Genomic DNA, 18,466 nt, shown 5'->3' on the forward strand with positions numbered 1-18,466 from the left:
TAAGACAGCTTTCAAAACTTGTGTATCCCAAGTAGTAATGACTTGAAGATCAGTTCTAGAAGGTGCTGAGTGGGCTTCAGAGACAGACAAACCTGTGCCTTTTAGCAAAACTTAAAAAGACCCCTTTATTCCTCCCTTTTGAACTATCTCAGTGGCTGGCAATAGTTCTGTTCAATAAAGCACTCACAGCACCACCACCATCACTGTATTCTTGATATCCATGGGGATGGAGAATATCCATCCTGAGGACTCTGATCTGGGATACATAGTCTTGTAAAGTTGCTGTGACAAGATAATCAGGTTTAGAATAATACGAGGGGAGGACAAAGTAGAAGGAAAAGTCTGCCTTCTGTACATATAAACAGGGCAAGGAAACAAAAGTTGGAGATTCCAATATAGGCAGTCAGAATTAGAAATGTCAGTTTTGTGGGTATATCAACAAAAGTGTTGAATTTCAAGTTTTTTTCTTCCTTTCCTTTTGCTTAGTTTTCTGATACCGTGGCATCACAGTGGTGAATTTAACAGAGCTGCTAAAGAATTATCCTGTTGCCAAGAAGAGTAAAATTTTCTGTAGTAGCACCTTTGTTGTCCACGATGCTTCTCCAATGAGGAACTTGTGAAAGAAAATACAAGAGTGCAGAAGGTATCTACTTCTCTCTCTTCAAAGGGAATAATTTTTAATGCCAGGTAAGAAAATATTTGCCCTGCTTCACCTGCAGGTGGTATTATATCTGTACAAATTTAGAGTGTTAAATTCTGAGTTTTAACAATGCCAGGTTATGCGAGGCAAAACAATTTATCTTAACTCATATAAACTCATCTTGGTCATTAAAGGAAATTATGCTCTCATGAAGTGATTTCAGAACATCTGCTTTTAACTTTTTTTTTTTTCCATCTTGCTCATGGAACAATTCTTTCCAAAGGTTCCGCTTGGTTAATTGATGTTTAGTGGTATATAGGCATTTATCCTTTACTTTGATGGCTGTATAGGCTAACGTTTTTTAGAGTGAGGTAAAAAAAAGTTCATATACAAAGAAAGTATCCTAGCAAACTCAGTATTTGTGAGATAAGTACCTAAATCTAAAGGATTAAACAGAAAACCTAATGTTTAAAATGGATAAGTTCTAACCACAGACTGTAAAATGCACAAAACCTTTAATTTACAAAATCTACATATTATCCAAGGAAATTAATAATTAAATATGTTAAATTGTCTTCTTATTGGGTGAGAGTACAGTTGCATTTCTAAACCACAGATGCATATTCATACTCCACAAAAAAATGCCTTTCAAACAAAATGCTGATCAAGTCAATACTGATCTACTCTACCATCAGGCCAGTCATCTTCAGTACTGAGTATGTATTCAAAGACCCCTCTAGGCCTGCCCAAAGCAGACATAGGTAAAACCCTGGTCTAGATGGGGCCTATGCAGCTGAAGCTGTGTCATGATATGGAAGAGTGTGCTTTGCTAGCTTGTATGTGCAAGGGAGGTAATTTTATCCCCATCCTTTACAGATACAAAAATTAAATACCTGCTGGGAGGCTGCCACTGCCAGAGGCACTGTCACCTGTAAAACAGCTAGGGCTGTTCTGACTCTCATTTTGACAGGGATGAATTTATCTAGAGTACCATAACTAAGCTGAAAACAAAGACTCTGACTTACCTGCCTTTTAGGTGAAGTTTACATAGATCATCACCAAGCAGAGCCAGTGGAAACAATGATGTCAGTGGAAACTTCAAATTCAACTGGTATTAGCTCAGATCCTAACTTGAGGTGATGTTCACACTCTGAGCATGATGAAAAAAGAATGGCTCCATTCTTCTTATTTCCAGCTACTCTGTTCCTGACCTTCCCTTTGTGGCACTAGAACAATTGCCGAGAGACCAGATCACTGCTTGACCACAAGAAGGCAAAATCATGTTACAGACCTCACACATAGGGAGGTCAGGACTGCTTTTTTAGCCATAGCAGAGCTGAAGCCGGTTAAGAAGTCATGCTCCTACGAAATGTTAGGATTTGAGTTTCTCGCAGGTGCTAGCCATTTTTATTATGGCTCTTAAACTTTTATGCACCAGACCTTGCTTAAGTCATTGCTGAATTCTTGGTTCTTTTTTTTTTTTTTTACCTTCCTTTGGCTCGTACAAGCCTTATGCATGAGCAAAGACTATGATATTTGCTTTACCGTGAAGTCCCAGCTTGGAAAAGAAGAGAACTGAAGATTTTGTATTTTCATCACAAGGAAATGGCTGAAGACTGATTAGAAGATAGTGAAAAATACTCCTATTTTTTTTAGGACATCTCTTTGCATAAGAATTAGAAAAAAAAATAAATTTCCACAGATCGGGCTCTGTCCCAATATCTTTTAAGTCCAGTGCTTTGGATACTACCAGCTAAGGCTCCCGTTGTTCCTAAATGCTTATAAGCATTATAAACATTAATATCATTCCCTTCCTGCACTACAGAATCTGTCCTTACTTATGTCATGCAAAGAACAGAAAATCTGAGAACATCAAACTGTGCTTGATGCCACAGTATCAGAAAACTAAGCAAAATGGAAAGGAAGAAAAAAACCTCAAATTCAACACTTTTATTGATATACCCTCAAAACTGGCATTTCTAATATTGACTGCCTATATTCCTGTCTTGAAAATGCACTCCCAGAAATACCAACCTCTAAGCATAACTCATAACACTGATTCTCTTTGCTATTCCCTCCTTTTACAGGTGGAATATTTTTATGACTGTTGAGGAAAAAAACAGCTGAGTTTGAGCTAAACTCAGGGTCAGAAATCCTCCCTAACCAGTTTTCTGCAAAGACTTTTCCCCTGAAGACGTAGGATCAGTAGCTCACTGGTCAGGACAGACTTCACCTGTCCTACATTTGCTGTAATCAGAATGCCTACTTAGCTTTCAGGTGGCAGCAATCTTCACACCATTTTGCATGCGAAGTCATTTTTAGGATTGTGAAGGTGAGACAAGAGTTGGTTATCTGTGATATGTTGCTTTACTGAGAGAAATGCCATTTTCTCTTGCTCTGTTTTGATGTCTTCATCTGACATTGGTGATAGTGTTAAGCTGGGAAGTGCTAACAGCTGCTATCAGGTGAGTCATTAATCAGAAGATTTTCAGATTTGTCAATGGCTGTGCCAAGGACTTTTCAGGCTGTAGAGCCTGTAATCTTCACGTGTGCTAAGGTGGAGAGTAGGGAAAAGTATTGCTGTGTATGCTTTTCTGAAGGAGCAAAGAAACCCAGTTTTGGGAATGCAGTGTTTACTTGCATGGCACACTTCAGGATTCCTGAGTGAGGAACTTCCTTTTTTGCTGTCTGGTTCCTTCAGACTCCTGAAATGAGGCTTCTTCTTAAATGAGGCTTCTTTCTTAATTTCTATTTAAAATAAAAAGGCTAAAGAAATATTACCTAACTACATTGCTTGTATTTTTGTTGTCATGGAAAGAATCTGGTGAAACCCCAAATGCTGCTGTGCTTTCTCTCTCATGCAGTATGTCCTCCAAAAAGGCAAAGTATGATTTCTATTTTACTTATTTATTGATTTATTTATTCACGGAGACCAGACTACAGTCTGTCACCCTAGGTAGAGGCTTATTGAACAGCATGTGTGTGTAAGCCTTGTAACTGATACTGGCATTATGCATATGAACCATGACCAATCAGCAGATTTTTTAAGTCAGATGGCTGCCCTGTTTTTGAAAGATAAGTCTCATGGAGTTCCTACCTTGCAACTCCTTACCTCTGCTAAGGTGAATCTCAAGAGCTTGATTATACCTCCTACAGATGTTTAACTTGCAGAGTCCCTTGGAAAGATTCCCTTTGTTAGTCTACATGCTGCTACATCCAAACGACACAAAGGAGAACTCCTTATTCCACATTTTGTTTCACATTCCAACAAAAAGGATATCCACATCTGTACTATTTCCTCATTTTTGCATATGTGTAATATTGGCAAGCTTTTTCATTAAGAGATAACATCAACTCAGAAGGGAAGAAAGGTGTCAATAAGGCCGAAGTTCAGGCTGACTAAAGTGAAATTCCCCAGATTTTGTAGGATAAGGTCATATTTAAAAACAAACTTTATTTTCTGAGCACATACATATCTCTGCCAAACCTCACAGCCTCTTTGTGGCAACTTTTCCCTGGAAAGAAAAAGTAACATGAACAAGGCTTTATTATCTGTTACTACGATTAAAGCAGCATAAGAGAGAGCCAACAATGTTTGACCAAGTGAAACTCTCAACAGGTCATACATTAAGTGCAGGGCAAAATTCATCTGGTGTAGAGTTGTTTAATTTTTTTTTTTTCTCTGATAAAATATTTATTATCAGGAAAAATAATTCAGTGTTTGTGTGGAGCTGATAGCCAGAAAATGTATGGTTTTCATCTTAAAAAATTAAAAGTAATTTTTCAGGGAAAAAAGAAAATTATGACCCACAGATCATCAGGAGTCAAGTATATTTTAACAATTACTGTTTCATTCAGTCCTAAGACGGTAAATTTGATATCTTTCACGGGAAAACTGAAAATCAAACTGCAATTACAGTAAATTGCTAAATCCGTGTTGGCTTGTAATGATTTATTTTTAAAAGACACTGCTTCTCTTGGTTTCCTTTGCAGTGCATAATATAAGTTTATCAGATAAGAAGTGATTTTCATTAGGGAAAAATTATAAGCAATCTGGAAAGGAAGAAAAGATTAGCAGTTCCCCTTGATCAATTACTTTCTATGCCTTTGAGCAAGACAGGTAACTCTCCTAGCTCCTATTTTCCAGCTGTAAAATGGGGGTAATAGCTCTCAGCAAGCTAAGTGACTCCTGTGAGGATAAGTGCATGACAGGGTGTATGATCAATGAGCAATGGAGGGCCATATGGACCCACCATGGCTGCCTTCTACACATTAATTTGTAATAGCATGCTTATTCTTTCAATTAAACCTTGCAATCACATTTCTGCCAAGTTCAGTGTTGCTTCCAATTTCAGTGAAACTTCGCAAGCTGGAACATTGCCTACAGCTGACAGTGACATTAAAATGCAAGAAAATCAAGCTTATGCATGGCCAAACCTTCTATAATTCCCTGCCTTGTCAGTCTACTGTATTGATTCTGGTTTAAACAAATAAACACTCAGCTCATTTTCACCTAACCTTGGAAGATTTTGCATTGCCTAAATGTTCCCCTCTGAATCCCAGGTGACACCTTCTGGGATTTTGAGTGTTCAAAAGCGGATTAATTATACCAACAACAGGCATCTAGGCACAGTGCTATATTTTTGCAAAAGAGTGCCCAGGCCCCTAAAATTTAAGCCCTTCCCCTTTGTGCATGGAGACCAAGCACAACTTGGACCCCAGAGGAGGCAGACAAGTTGCAAGAGGAAGGACTTTGGATACTGCACCAGAAAGTCAGCTTTCTGTGCCTACGTGTTTAATGCCCATTTTTTTTCTTTTTTTTTTTTTTGCATACAGAGTTTTCTTAATTGAGGACCGCCTGTTTTGCAGGTACAAAGTTCTTTTATGTTACAAACCAGCATAGAGTAAAAGAATCCACACAGGTGAGACTTAAAGCATTTACTGTGTTTATTTTTGTGATCTTGACCCAAGCCCACACAACCAGGAAACCCCACAGCTATCTGTGGAAAAACCAACTCATTGGTTATTGCTTAGGAGAGAAAAGATGGGCTTGAGTTGCAGTTCAGTGACTCAACCAAAATGTTTCTGCTCCAAAGCCGTGTAGCTGCCTGTGCAGTTCATAGCAGCAAAAGCCCCCTTGGTGCCTCTGTGTGCTAGTGAAGAATTGAGCATTGTGGATTCTTGCTGGGCCGGGCCAGCCCAGGCCAGGCTGCAGTTGGGCTGACTTGCTCTCCATACCTGCAGGTGAGTCCCCTCTACAAGGAGGTTATTCTGCAGCTGCCTTCTGACTCCTTTGTGTAGCACCACATTTATTTAGCTGACCAGACAGTCTTTGGGTGTATGAGGTGAAGTAAGGTAGCTGAGACATAGAAAGTAAAACCAATGTTTGGCCTCATCCTTTCTGTTCACAAATGAAATATTTTTGCTGCTTAAATGCACTCTGTAGTGCTGGTTTAAAAGAAAAAGTAAGTATCAAAAAGATTCTTCCATGACCTCCACTGCAGAAGGAAGAGCTGACAGCTGCCCTGGAGCCCCTGCAGTCAGTATTTATTACATTCATGTCTGTATCTTGTCCCTGCTTTGGCTTTTCCAGGTTAATGCGATTTTCGAATGCCTGAACTGCAGGAACATTCATTCCCTGATAAAACACAGTGCTCCCAAGTTTTTCTCATTTAGCTTGCACCTAAAACCTGCCTTGTCTCCAGCAATCAGGTTGTGACCCCTCTGATCTCCAGTGGCAGAATCACTCTAGGTTGTTTATCACAGTTTTAACTTTCCAAGCAAATTAATCTTTTAACTTGAGATGCCTGATTGGATCTTTCTTCCTACCTGAAGATGTCTGTCAAGGGATATGTGCAGTTCTCTGCTTCCCTGAAACCTGCAGGGAATGCAAGAAGTGGTGCTGTTTTCCATGCACAAAAGAGGAAAATAAAAAAAGAGCCTTGCATATTTTCAGTTCAAAATAGCTTCCTCTGAGGAAACACAATACTGCAAAAGAGAACAGTAAAGCCTCTGTGAGGTACTAATGGACTTTTAGGCCTGCTGTACATAATCAACCTCCAACCCTGCTTACTACCTAAGTGTGATATTCTGAGCTCTTATGTCTATGCCCAGTTGTGTTCTGTCAGTGCAGACATACAGCTGCAGCTGTACCAGTGAAGATGTATTTTTTGTTCATACAATAATACCATACCTGGCCGTGGCACCACACAGGAGAAGTTATATCAGGAAAAGCACATTTTTGCTAGAACAGTGGAGTCATCTGGGGCTTTAGTTGGCACAGCTATGCCGGGGAAATCACAATTCACCATGCTTCTAGTTGGCATTGCTATTAGCAGAAGTTTGGAACAGAGTCGTAGTCTCGCAGGACTCTCATAGCTCAGGAAGAACAGATTGTCTTTAAACTTACTGATCCCAGGCGACTCAGGTCTTTGGTGTTTTCTTGACAGCCCTGGGAGCTTGTGTGAGCTAGAACAGGCTTTTGCAAAGCTTTTGTAATGTACTGTGATTTGTTTCAAACTAGAATATGCCTCCTTCACCCATAATTTCTACCACATTACTTACAGGAGCAGATTTCAGTACTGCCTTCTCCAGAAGATAATTTGTAACAATTTTAACTTTAGCCTATGACCACTTACGTGATAGGAGAAGTTTGCTAATAGATTGGGAAATTGAATCTTTTTACCTTCCTGGCTTTAAATCTGGTGCAGGAAAAAAAAGATCGACCCTCCTGACAAAAAACCATCCTCTGCCATCCAGCAGCCTGTCCTCAAAAAAAGCAAGCAAAACCAAATATAGAGAACAGAGGTAAAGAGTGTGCTTCAAAATGAAACATTCTATATCAGTCCTGCCAAAAAACACAACAGTATTAATTCGTTTTGTACTTATTTAAAAGCTTTAGTATTATTTTTCTTCCAAACCAAACAAAAACTGAAATAAAATCTCCCTTATGCTGAAATAATGCACAAAGGAGTGCATTTGGGACAATCTACCTAAGAATGACCCACAATCATCATCATCATCCCATGAGCATTACCTTACAAGTTTAATTTTGTACATCACATTCTCTACTTTTTCGTTTATATGCTACAGATCATTACCAGTAGTATTCAGATTCATAGTAAAGTAACTTCTAATTATTTGAATTTCATCATGCCATTCACTTTTCAGTCTTTATGCTGATCTGCTACATTTTCCCTGTGGGAGGATGCCCTTAGTAGACACATGGCAGTGTTACTGCTTGTGAACCTGCTGTGCTTGAATCCTACAGGGTGATGTATCTGCAAAGTATCTTTGTACCTTTGCTGTACATACTGTGTGCCAGAGCTGAGTGAATGTGTAGGGGTCCTGCCAGGCACACACTCTTCACCCCCCCTGGGGGCTCTGCCTAAGGAGCACTGCTAATTTCCTGAGTAGATGTAGCAGCCCCTACTAGATTTGGACAATTTTTTCCCTACTGTCAGTCTCATGTTGTCATTTATATTGGTCTAAATTAAAGTTGGGCAGTGGATGGGCCACATCTGGTTCATAGTAAGGTTTTACTCTCCCCTTCTCTCCTCTTGGCAGGGCTGGCAAGACAATGTGATTGCTGCCACTGTTGATGTAAGGCTCTGGGGAGCAGGGAAAGGAGGTGAGATAAAATAGAAGGTCAACGCCAAAGCTGTCAGGACTGGCTCAGTGACAGGGTCATTTGAACAAGGCTCTGTTCCCTAAATGCATAGTGGAATTGAAAGGGATCTCCTAACTTCTGGGCAGCAGTGAGAAATTATCTGGGCTACAGTATATTAAGCAAAGTGAATGGCAGAGTCTCAAGGAGAATATGCCTGAATTTGAACTATTTAATTCTCATTTTGATTTCTTGTTCACCTTTCTATTTGTTTGTGATGAAAAAGAGTTTTTATCCATTTACAAAAAGCAAGGTCATTAGCAAGATGACTACACAGGTTATGTTGACTTTTTAGAACCAGTAGTATAGCCTAACCCAAAATTATCAGTCAAGTCTGACACCCCTTCAAGACAACCTTAAAAATCCTAAACATATTTTGCAAAATAAACCAAACATTTGGATCTCTGTTTCTTGGCTTTCCTGTTTTTAAGCTGCCTGATACACATATTCTACCTTTCCTCGCCATCATATGTGCTGAAAAATTATGTTTAAAATCCTTTTTTATCCTGCTTACAGCATTTAGAGCTCCTAAAAAAAAAAAAAAAAAAAAAAAAAAGGGGTAGTAAGTATTATGGAGCTTGCAGTAAACCACAGACAGCTGTTTACACTGCATCAGGTATTTTTTGTAACAGTTTTAAGGCGCCCCAACTTCATGGCTGCAAACATTTTGAAATAGCTTTGCTCATCTTTTTTTGTCATCTCTTACCTCTCAGTTTGTCAGGACTCTTTGCAGCTATTTCTGTTGGGGACATCACATGGGGACAGCATGCTTTTGATTTTTGCAGGTTGTGTATACCAGCACTTTGGTTTAATCAGTGTTTCCATCTATTCTACTAACTTTTAGTATCATCACCACAAACAGTTTTAACTTTTTTGTGACAAAGATTGCAATATCAGTAGTTGCTTCCAGTGACAAGCAGAGATTAACTGCACTATGAACGGATGCTACCATCTCATTGAACTACCGCACATCACTTCAGTTGTATTCAAATGTTATATATGGGGCTGTGAAAAGACCCAGCTTTTGCTCCTGTCATGGTAATCAACACCCCTTACTCTCTAGCCTTGGTCTCTTAACAGGATTTTTCAGGGTTCTTGTGTTATTAGGGATATGTATTTGTAAATTATTTAAATCTGTGAAGGTAAAAGTACCAAGACTTTTGACAAGAATATAACCTTCAGGTTCACTAATGTCTCTTCAGAAATATAGTCCTCTTCAGTCAGCAATGCTGATCACCTAGTCTCCTCAGGTTCTTGGGGTATTCCATGGCTGCAGCTGAGCCCTGGGGGGATGCCACGTGCCTTTGAGATTACTCCTTCCATTTTATTTGCTCACAGGTGGAAAGGGGTTACAGCCAGTGTTGACAAGGGCTTTATGCTTACACACTGTAAATAAAGAGACCAGCTTTAGAGTTTGCCTATGGTAGATATACAGTTTAGGGGGATTGTCACCAAAATACCAGTAGGGTTACAGGAAGAGAGAGAGAGAGAGGTAGATTAATGCCATAGTATTTCAGGACAAACTTGATTTACGAACTTTACAAATTTTGTCAGAAAGCTGGTTCTCACAGTATTCCTGTACTGTGGGTGAAGAAATTTGCCAGGGTCACACCCCAGACTTAGAGATGTATTTTCTAGAAAGCTGCAAGGCTTCAACCATCAGTCCCGAGTTAGAAGAGTTTCTGGCGTCTGTGGGGGTGCTTCTGCTGGATTGCAGGAATCCTGCAGCCAAGCCTTCCTTTGCAAAAGGGCCTTTCTTGCGTTCTTCCCAAACCACTGTTTCATTATTTAGCAATAGATGGCGCTAAATTTCCACCTGTCCAACGCCGTCAGCCAGAAAATGTATTTGAAGTAATTAGGCCTGCAAGATAACACTTAAAAGGGTTACTGCTGAAGTTGATGAAAGTGTGTGGGCATAGAGAGGCAGGAGTGCCAAGATGCTTCACCAGCTGGAGAAGTCTTAGGTGAGATAGTCTGGCTGCCAGAACAGGCTGCCAAGATAGTCAAAGGGAAGGAGCCAGGAACTGGAGAACGATTTGCAAATTCTTGAGAACAGCTATCGCGATCCCCTTGCTGGCTGGGTCAGGTAATGCCTGTCATTATCAGCGATTGAGGATCCCAGGCCAGACGCGTTAAAATTCCACTAGAGATTCTCAGTCTAGTTGGTGGTTTGTCACAAACTCCCCTGGTCCTGGGATTAACCCATTCCTCAGCACAAGGGATACGTTTGAGCTATGTCATTTGGAGTGAGGCTGTACTGGCAGGACTGAAGAGAAGGGCTTCAACAACTTCCTCGTAGTCCTGCTGGCTCATCACCCCGTGGCTCTTGGCACTTACAGGTGTGGGGAGCAGACATAGCCATTTCTCACATGAAGCAGAAGGGAGAGGAAAGAGGCTTCCCTACTGAATTTTGTGGTTGTTTTCAGGCAGCAGCAAGGAGCACTTCCACAGTACGAGGCTCAGTTCTTGCAGTTTTTGTTGCACTGGCTCGCTCTTTTGTGTGGTAGCTCAGCATCTCGAAGGTGACAGGTATAGGTGAGGAAAAAGACAGGACAGCTTATTGCAATCGCAATTCAGTCTCATGCATGCTGCGGAAATTATATTCATAAGAGGAGGGGTTGTCCTGCTGGGAGCCAGAGCACAGCTGGTGCCATATGGCCTTTTCTATATTGCTCAGTTAGCTACCCTCACCTGGCCTCGCCAAGCAGCTGCCTGAAGACCTCTCAGGGGTTTCTTAATGCTGTGCAGTCTGCCCTCATACAGGATCATGCCTGAGATGCCTGCTCTTTAATGTACAGGCATGATGTTACTTAGAGACACATGGAGTGGAGAGAGGAGGCTGTGTTTGCCTCTGTTAATTGGGAGTGTAGGTTACATGCTGCTAGGCAGTTGTGGGTACTGGTAGCCCTTGAATACTTTGCCAAAACGAGACATGAAGACCATTCACGAACAGTTTCCCACAACACAGACACACCTAAAGCTAACTTTCAGGGCTTGCTTTTCTTTTTCCATTATGGAAAAGTCTCTGCATTTCTCCAAAGGCTTCTCCTCAGAGCTGTTTTGCACAATGGAGTGAGCAAATGTCAGTGTCTCATGGATGATGGCTGCAGACCTTGCAGTACACAGGGTTCTTTATTAGGTGGGCAAGAGCTTGCACTGCTTGAGCCAAGTAAGGGTGTGCAGAAAGAAGAGAAATAGCTCACGAAATAAAGTCCTGACCAAGGATGTGAATCAAGCACAGAAGCCAGACAAAGTGTCAAAGCACAGAACACAGGCAAATTTTGCTCGGAGACACACCATTTGAAAATGAAAAGCAAAAATGGAAATCTTGTATTAACTTTGCAAAATCATCAAGATTTGTCAGATCTGACCCTGGATCCAGTTGCCTATGAGGAAGAATTAGACTGTGACTTGCATTGTGTAAAGAAAGGCATCCAGGTTTATGAGGCTCATCCAGACTCAGTCTTGCATCCTCAAAGCCAACTGAATATTGTAGAACCTAATAACCTCCTGGATAATGCCTGCTCTTTTATAATATGTCCACTCAGAAGTTTGGCACCGCTAAAGGAAAGTATAGCGGATTTGATGCTTGCAATGTGTAGCCTAGATATATAAATTTGGAAGCTCCTGTCCTTGCTTCCTCTCTTGATAGAATCACCAAAGACTCCAGTTCTGTCTCCCTGTACCTCTAGCAGTACTTACCTTACAACAGTGATATGAAAATGATTGGGTATATCTCTGTTCAAAGATCTAGTCAAAGGTGGAATAACAATAACAATAATTATTATTTACTATAATAAGAATTATAATAATATATAATAAGAATTTGTTATTATTTCTACTACTACTACAATAGTATCTCTCTGTAGTACTTTGTGAAAGAAAATATTGCTATAGATTGAAGTTAAAAGCAGTTAAAGGAGTCCTCCTTTCACCAACCATTTTCTACTTGTGCTGGCAGAGTTGTCTTTTAGCAACATGCAGAAAGGGTTGTGTGTCCTCTTTGGATAAAACTTAAAAGCACCAATGTCAAAGGCTCTTAAAGGCTCTTCAGTGGCAGAGGCTGGTTTACAAAGACGCTAGGAATGCCTTGGCACTTTTCTAAGACGGTGAGACTTTCAGATACTCGGCTGATGTTAAATGTAGGCCATTGCACTTCAATTGCTGGTCTGTGGCTTTGGGAGCTTTGCTGCAGGCAGCAGGGTTTGGAAATGCTGGTCTTTATGCTGGCAGCTCGTGCTGTTCTGGGGGGAGACGAGGTGGCTGATGCCACGGAGCAGTGGGGCGATCCTCTGCTTTTTCATATCGTCAGACAAAGGGTGTATAGAGCAGAGACTTAGACCCATAAATCCGGTGTAATTAAAATACTGACTGTTAACTGTTAAAAATACTCTCAGCAAAGAGACTCTGAAAGAGTTATTAAAAAAACACAGTTTTCAATTACTGCTAAATGAAGCAATAAATGCACATACAGTTAGTGATGTATCCTAATTATTATTCTGAACTTCTGCCTTATTAGTAATGTACACTGGTTGGTGAGTGCAATTAGCTGCAAGAGGCAGAAATGGTGCTCCAGTGTCTCCCTTCTTCCAGAAGGTGTTGCTATTATACAGCTCTGCTAAAGACACACAAAGTTGTGTAGAAAGCAGGGTGGAATAAAATGTGGTAAGGCTGGATAAAAAAATGTAAGCCATACTAAGTATATAGAATTCAGTTACAAGGATTTCTATTATGCAGAGAAAAAAGAGCCTCTAGTGTAGTATGTGTCCACAGTATAAATAGTTCAGCAAAATGTAAACACCAAATATTTCCACCAGAGATCTTTGCAACCTCACATACAGTAGCTCTACTTTTCTTTTTCATTAAGGACTTCTTTTAATAAAGGGGCTTTTGTGGGCTGAATTGGGAAAAATAGCAGCCACCTGTAACTTTTTTTTAAACCTAACAGTACATACAGTACATCTATCAAAAGTGGAGGAATTTGAAACCTGCAGACTTTTTAAAGAAGCAAGTTCCACACATGATATAAAACAAATGCCATGTGTGCACCAAGCCAAGCAAATTAACAAAAGGGCAGGGGCATTTCCAATATTGCTCAAATAACTCAGGCTTAATAATGGGCTCTTTTCACACAAGCTTACAAAAAGTAAGATGTGTTTGAGAAGAAAATCATTCGTTTTCATAGTATTGTGTGGCAAGAACCCTGATTTTTTGTTTTTTTACAAACCCATTAGCCTAAGCACGTGAATTCTAGATGAGATTTTGGGGGTGCATGTGACACCTTGATGTAGAGCTGTGGGTAAAGGGAAAAGATTGGTTTTCCTGTGCTGCTATGTGTTGCTTGCCTGTCAGAAGTACTTTCTTGAGGTCTCTTTCCCACCAGATAGGCATCACAGAAGTCCCCTGGATGTTGCTTTGTTTGCTATCAGTATTAAGGGAGAAGCCAAGTGGTAAATGGGTGCACAAGCTGGTTTTCAGAGAGGCAGAACTTGCTCCATTCCTGCTAGAGCCAGGTTGGTGTCTTTGAATGTTCAACAGTTCTGTGTGTAAGAACATGAAATGTTCCCAAAGGTGGCATCTTTAAGTCTGGGTGAGTGTATCGAGTTAAATTATCCTTTAGAGCTAGGGAGTCCCTTATTTTTCACAGCCCCAGATAACTTATAAAACCATTCTTTAGTGTGACCATTCAGCTTCAGCTCTTGGTGGCTGGCGTGCTAGTGGTGAACTGTGGTGCTGCTTTACAGGGATCTAGATTCATTAGGATTTCCTTAAAAAGGAAAAAATATTTTTAACATGCTTGTGCTTATGTTTGTCAGTCCAGTGGAGAGGGACAAAGAGGCAGGACAAAAAGATACCAAAAAAATGACTCATGCAGGAAATTTAGAATTATGCATTAGTTGATATAAACAGTCCTTTGTATGGAACTGTTGCTCCCAATCTTCATTGGCTTTGAATAAGCAATACAACATGTCACACTTTGCTTTTCCTGTTGGCCTCTGTTTAAACTTCTCAATTTCCTGTGGCCACAGCAACATTAAAAGGTCTTGTGAGTAAAACATTTACCGTCCTCCCATATAAAAACCAAAAGACCTCTACCACACATCCAGTAGAGATGAACTTGGTCTCCTCTGTCCCTGTGACACACAACTCAAAAATAACTGCCTTCTGATTCCAGCCCTGTCTGATTGTGTTCAGCCTGAGCCTAAGGACTGAGATATCACTGTGCCACTGCTATACTTGCCAGGTATATGGAGCCATCTGTGCTTGTTCTCTCAGGTATTACAGAGGCCTCTGCACAAACTGCTCAAATGCAATTGGCATTCAAGAGGTCCCAGAAATGCTCCAGAAACTCTCCAGCTGGCATTTTGTCAGTGCCAGGGGCCAAAAGTGCGAACAAGAGCTACCTGCACCCACCAGAGGTTGTGTCACAACAGGGGAACCTTGAGCAGTCAGGTAGATATTATTATGGTCCCTTTGTGCTTCCATAGTGCCAGACAAGATTTTCCCTCTAGCTAAAAGTGCTTTGCAAACATTAACTGTATGATTTAAGATTTTGTTCCCCTTTGGAAAATGGAGAAGTATGTTGGAGAAACTAAGATATCCAAGAATCACAAAGTCACTACAAGAATGTGAAGAGAAATTATTAGTTCCTGATTCCTCTTTTCCAGTCATGGTTTTTTTTTTTCTGTAATTTGTTTTTAGTGGTCTCCTATTGTCTTGCCATGAAATTAGAAACAACTTTTTGAGACACAGACATTACCCTTTTTTTTGGTTTGTTTCCTCACAAATTGTTACTTTTAGGGACATCATGAGTATCATGAGCATTACTGTTGGGTCAGACTTTCAGCTGCTTGGCTATGTGATCTCCGTGCACTTGAATTAGAGCCTGAACCTTAATTCAGCTTTGAATGTGATGCTTCAGATGTACCATTAGGTCATCCTGGATCAATAAGCTGCTGTGCATCAGCTGAACGATGGTTGCTTGGATGCTGAGGCCTGATGCTATACCAATTCCTCAGTTTTGCTGGTCGTTTCAGAAAGATGTACAAGTTACTGTGGCATTTCCAGCCTTCCTGAAGAACAGCTGTTACTGTTATTCTCTGCTATCATTCTAAGAAGACACTTCTTTTTGTTAGGCATTTTAGATATACAAAGTGCATCATAATATACTGGCCTTATGGAAAAATTGCCTTCAGTGGATAGGCTTAGAAATGTTTAATTTGTCCCATGCTTGTGCACAGGACCTGCTTGCACTGCCCTGAAATGGCCAAACATGAACGGCCAGTCTCTGTAAGACTCACCCTTAAAAAGCAAGAGCTACACTCCATGCTACCAGTTGCTGTGGAGTAGTTGTGCACTAGATGAAGTCACTGGATGGGTGTATATTTGTTACAGTGTTCATTAGTATCAAACTAAATAGCATAATATAATATATGTGCACATAAGCCAATTAAGCTAATGGGAATGAGCCATTATCTTTTTCCACCATTGAGAACTTCACCTTTTCCCCTTTGTATAGTATTGAGTTTTTTGGATTCAGCTATAGCAAACAAGATAAATTGTCACTATACAGTTCAAGAAACAAGATACCAGACTTCAGAAAGGGGCTTCTCCCAACACTGAAAGAGTTTGCTATTGTGCTGTTTCAATTGGTGTCTCTGACGTAGAGCTGGTTGAAATTTGGTTGGTTTTCCTACCTTTATTTCTTTGTCAATTTTTATCACTTTTTAAAGCAAACAGAAAAGAGCTATTTTTCAATATGAAAACCAAAACAAGACAATTTGAAGAAATTAAAGAAAAAATAAAAAGGAGGAAATGAAACAGTTAACAAAATTGCTTTAAACTGAAAGACTGAAGACTCTTTAAAGAGCAGAACAGTTATTTGCAAAATACTCATGTTTTTAAATAAAAAAAGAAAGTGTTTATTTTTTAATACTAAAATAACCTTCAGGACAAAACATTGCAACCAGTTTTACTACACTGTTATCTGCATTGATGCTGTTTTCCCCAACCTGGCTCTGCATTACTTGCCTACTATAATAAACTATAAAACTGTCTTTGCTGAATGCGGAGTCCTCTCATGTGGCTGGCTGCATTCTTGACCTGGTGTTTGGTCTGATTAAGATGAGGCAGCTGAAAATAATGACTTTCACAAAGTGACAGTAACCCCATTCTGACCTGAGGCTGCCCCTCACCTCTCCTGGGCAGGCAAGTCTGTCCTCAAAAACCAACAAGCTATTTCAAAGACCTCTTCTGGGCTACTGTGTCAATGGATCAGTCAGATTTCAAAACAATCTCTGATCTACCTGTAGCAATAAAACAGGCTCTCTTGAATAGCCCAGTAATAGAGCAATCCCTTATCTTCAGTTTGACCAGTACAGGTCACTGTTGTCTCTGTGCAGCCTGTATCTGGTAAGGAAGCTTGTTATGCCATCAGCTATAGAAGCCAAAGAGAAACGTGTCACGCAGGGATTTTTTTCTCCTATGCATGAGAGAGACTATGTAGTAGTCATCAAGCAGCAGTCTGTAAGGTTTTGTTTTGTTTTGTTCTATTTTGTTCTGGTTTTCAGCACTGAGTAATCTGGTCAGTCATCCGCACTTAGCAACTGAACTCGGTGTGTCCTAGTGCCAGCTGCTTGTGGCTTCTGTGTCTGTCTACTGACCAGTCATTCGAGACTACGTGCTTTATCACTCCCCAGGCAATATAGATTTGAACAGGGCTCTCTGGGGCTTTTTCCCAACAGTTTCAAACATATTCCTCATAGACTGTATGTGTGAGCCATATCACTCTCCCTCCCTTACCCTACACCCTTGTGGCACAGGCGGAAGCCAGTTTGTACTGTTGCTCACCCTAGTATCAAGTAGTATCCTGGCTATGTGAGCGTTCCTTGTGGAAGGAAGGAGGAAGGGAAATCAAAACGAAATCCATCCATGATATTCAATAAACAGACAAATTTTGCTGGGGAAATGGCCGATACGTTGCTCGCTGGCTGCATTCAGCAGCAGGGGAGCCCACAGTTAATCAGCTCTGCCTTTGCCACTGGGTTTCACAGCAGCTGGAGCCATGTCCCAGAGGAGGCACAGATGATTCAGCTGCTGGACAAACAAGAAATTAACACAATAATACTAAGCAAGAAATATCACCATGAGCTCCTAATACTTTGCCCTCTCCCCTTCCTCCCTTTATGTAAGCCTATATTAAAAACCAGACCTTGGAGGTGGTTTAGAGGGGAATGTTTGACGCAGTGACATTGATAATCAGGACTAGCTTTGGGGTTGCCTTTAGCCAGGGCACAGCTGGGAAGGAGGCAACAGAACCCCCTTCACTGTGCTTGGTGCTTATGCACGGCCAGAAGCCCTGCCCATCTCTGGCTTCTCAGTGTGTCTGGCTGGGGAGAGCTTACTGTGTGTAAGTCATAGCAGTGTTCTGGGGTGGGCTGGGGGCAGCCCAGGGAGAAGTATACATCCGCTCCTTGCCTGCTCCGAGAGCTGAAGTGAAAAAGTCAGGGCACGAGGGGCAGGTCAGGATGGTCAGTGTGCCACATCTCAATGGGGAGAAAGCCTTCCTGAGCCTGGGGAGAGCCCTGTGGGAAGTGGCCCTTTCCCACTACCACCCAAACCCTTGCCCCTTCACAAGTGTTGGCTGAAACCTGCTAAAAGCAGAAGTAGTGGAAAGCTGAAAAGCATGACAGTGTACTGCCCCTTTTGCTGGCTTTCACAATTTTGGTGCACCAGGGATCCATACTGCTCTTTGAATTGAGCTGACCCTGAAAAACATCTTTGGCTGGTAAATAAAGTGAAGAATATCCTGACCTAACTGCTTAAACAAAAGGCACAAGTAGGACATCTGGCATTAATTACTGCACTGCCCGTCTGAGTTCTCAGTCCTAACAAGTAAAGGACTGATGAAGTACCTGAAGATGGTCTTCTTTCATGTGATCCAGCATGCCACAGGATCTGCTTTTAGCTTGAGTCATGAAATGGTTACCTGAGGGGGAGAGATTTTGTTGAGGGAGCAACCTAAGATGGGGATCCCACTGACAAAGACTAGGGACCCCACCCACCCAGCATTAGCTCCCTTACATTCAGGTCAGATTCAGTCCGCACTAGGCTGAAGCCCTTCCTCATTCAGCTGGTACTGACAAGTTTTAACATATGTG

This window comes from Pezoporus occidentalis, unplaced genomic scaffold (genome assembly GCF_034315485.1).
Source record: "Pezoporus occidentalis ecotype Australia unplaced genomic scaffold, CSIRO_AGI_Poc_V1 ctg19, whole genome shotgun sequence".
Classification (NCBI taxonomy): Eukaryota; Metazoa; Chordata; class Aves; order Psittaciformes; family Psittacidae; genus Pezoporus; species Pezoporus occidentalis.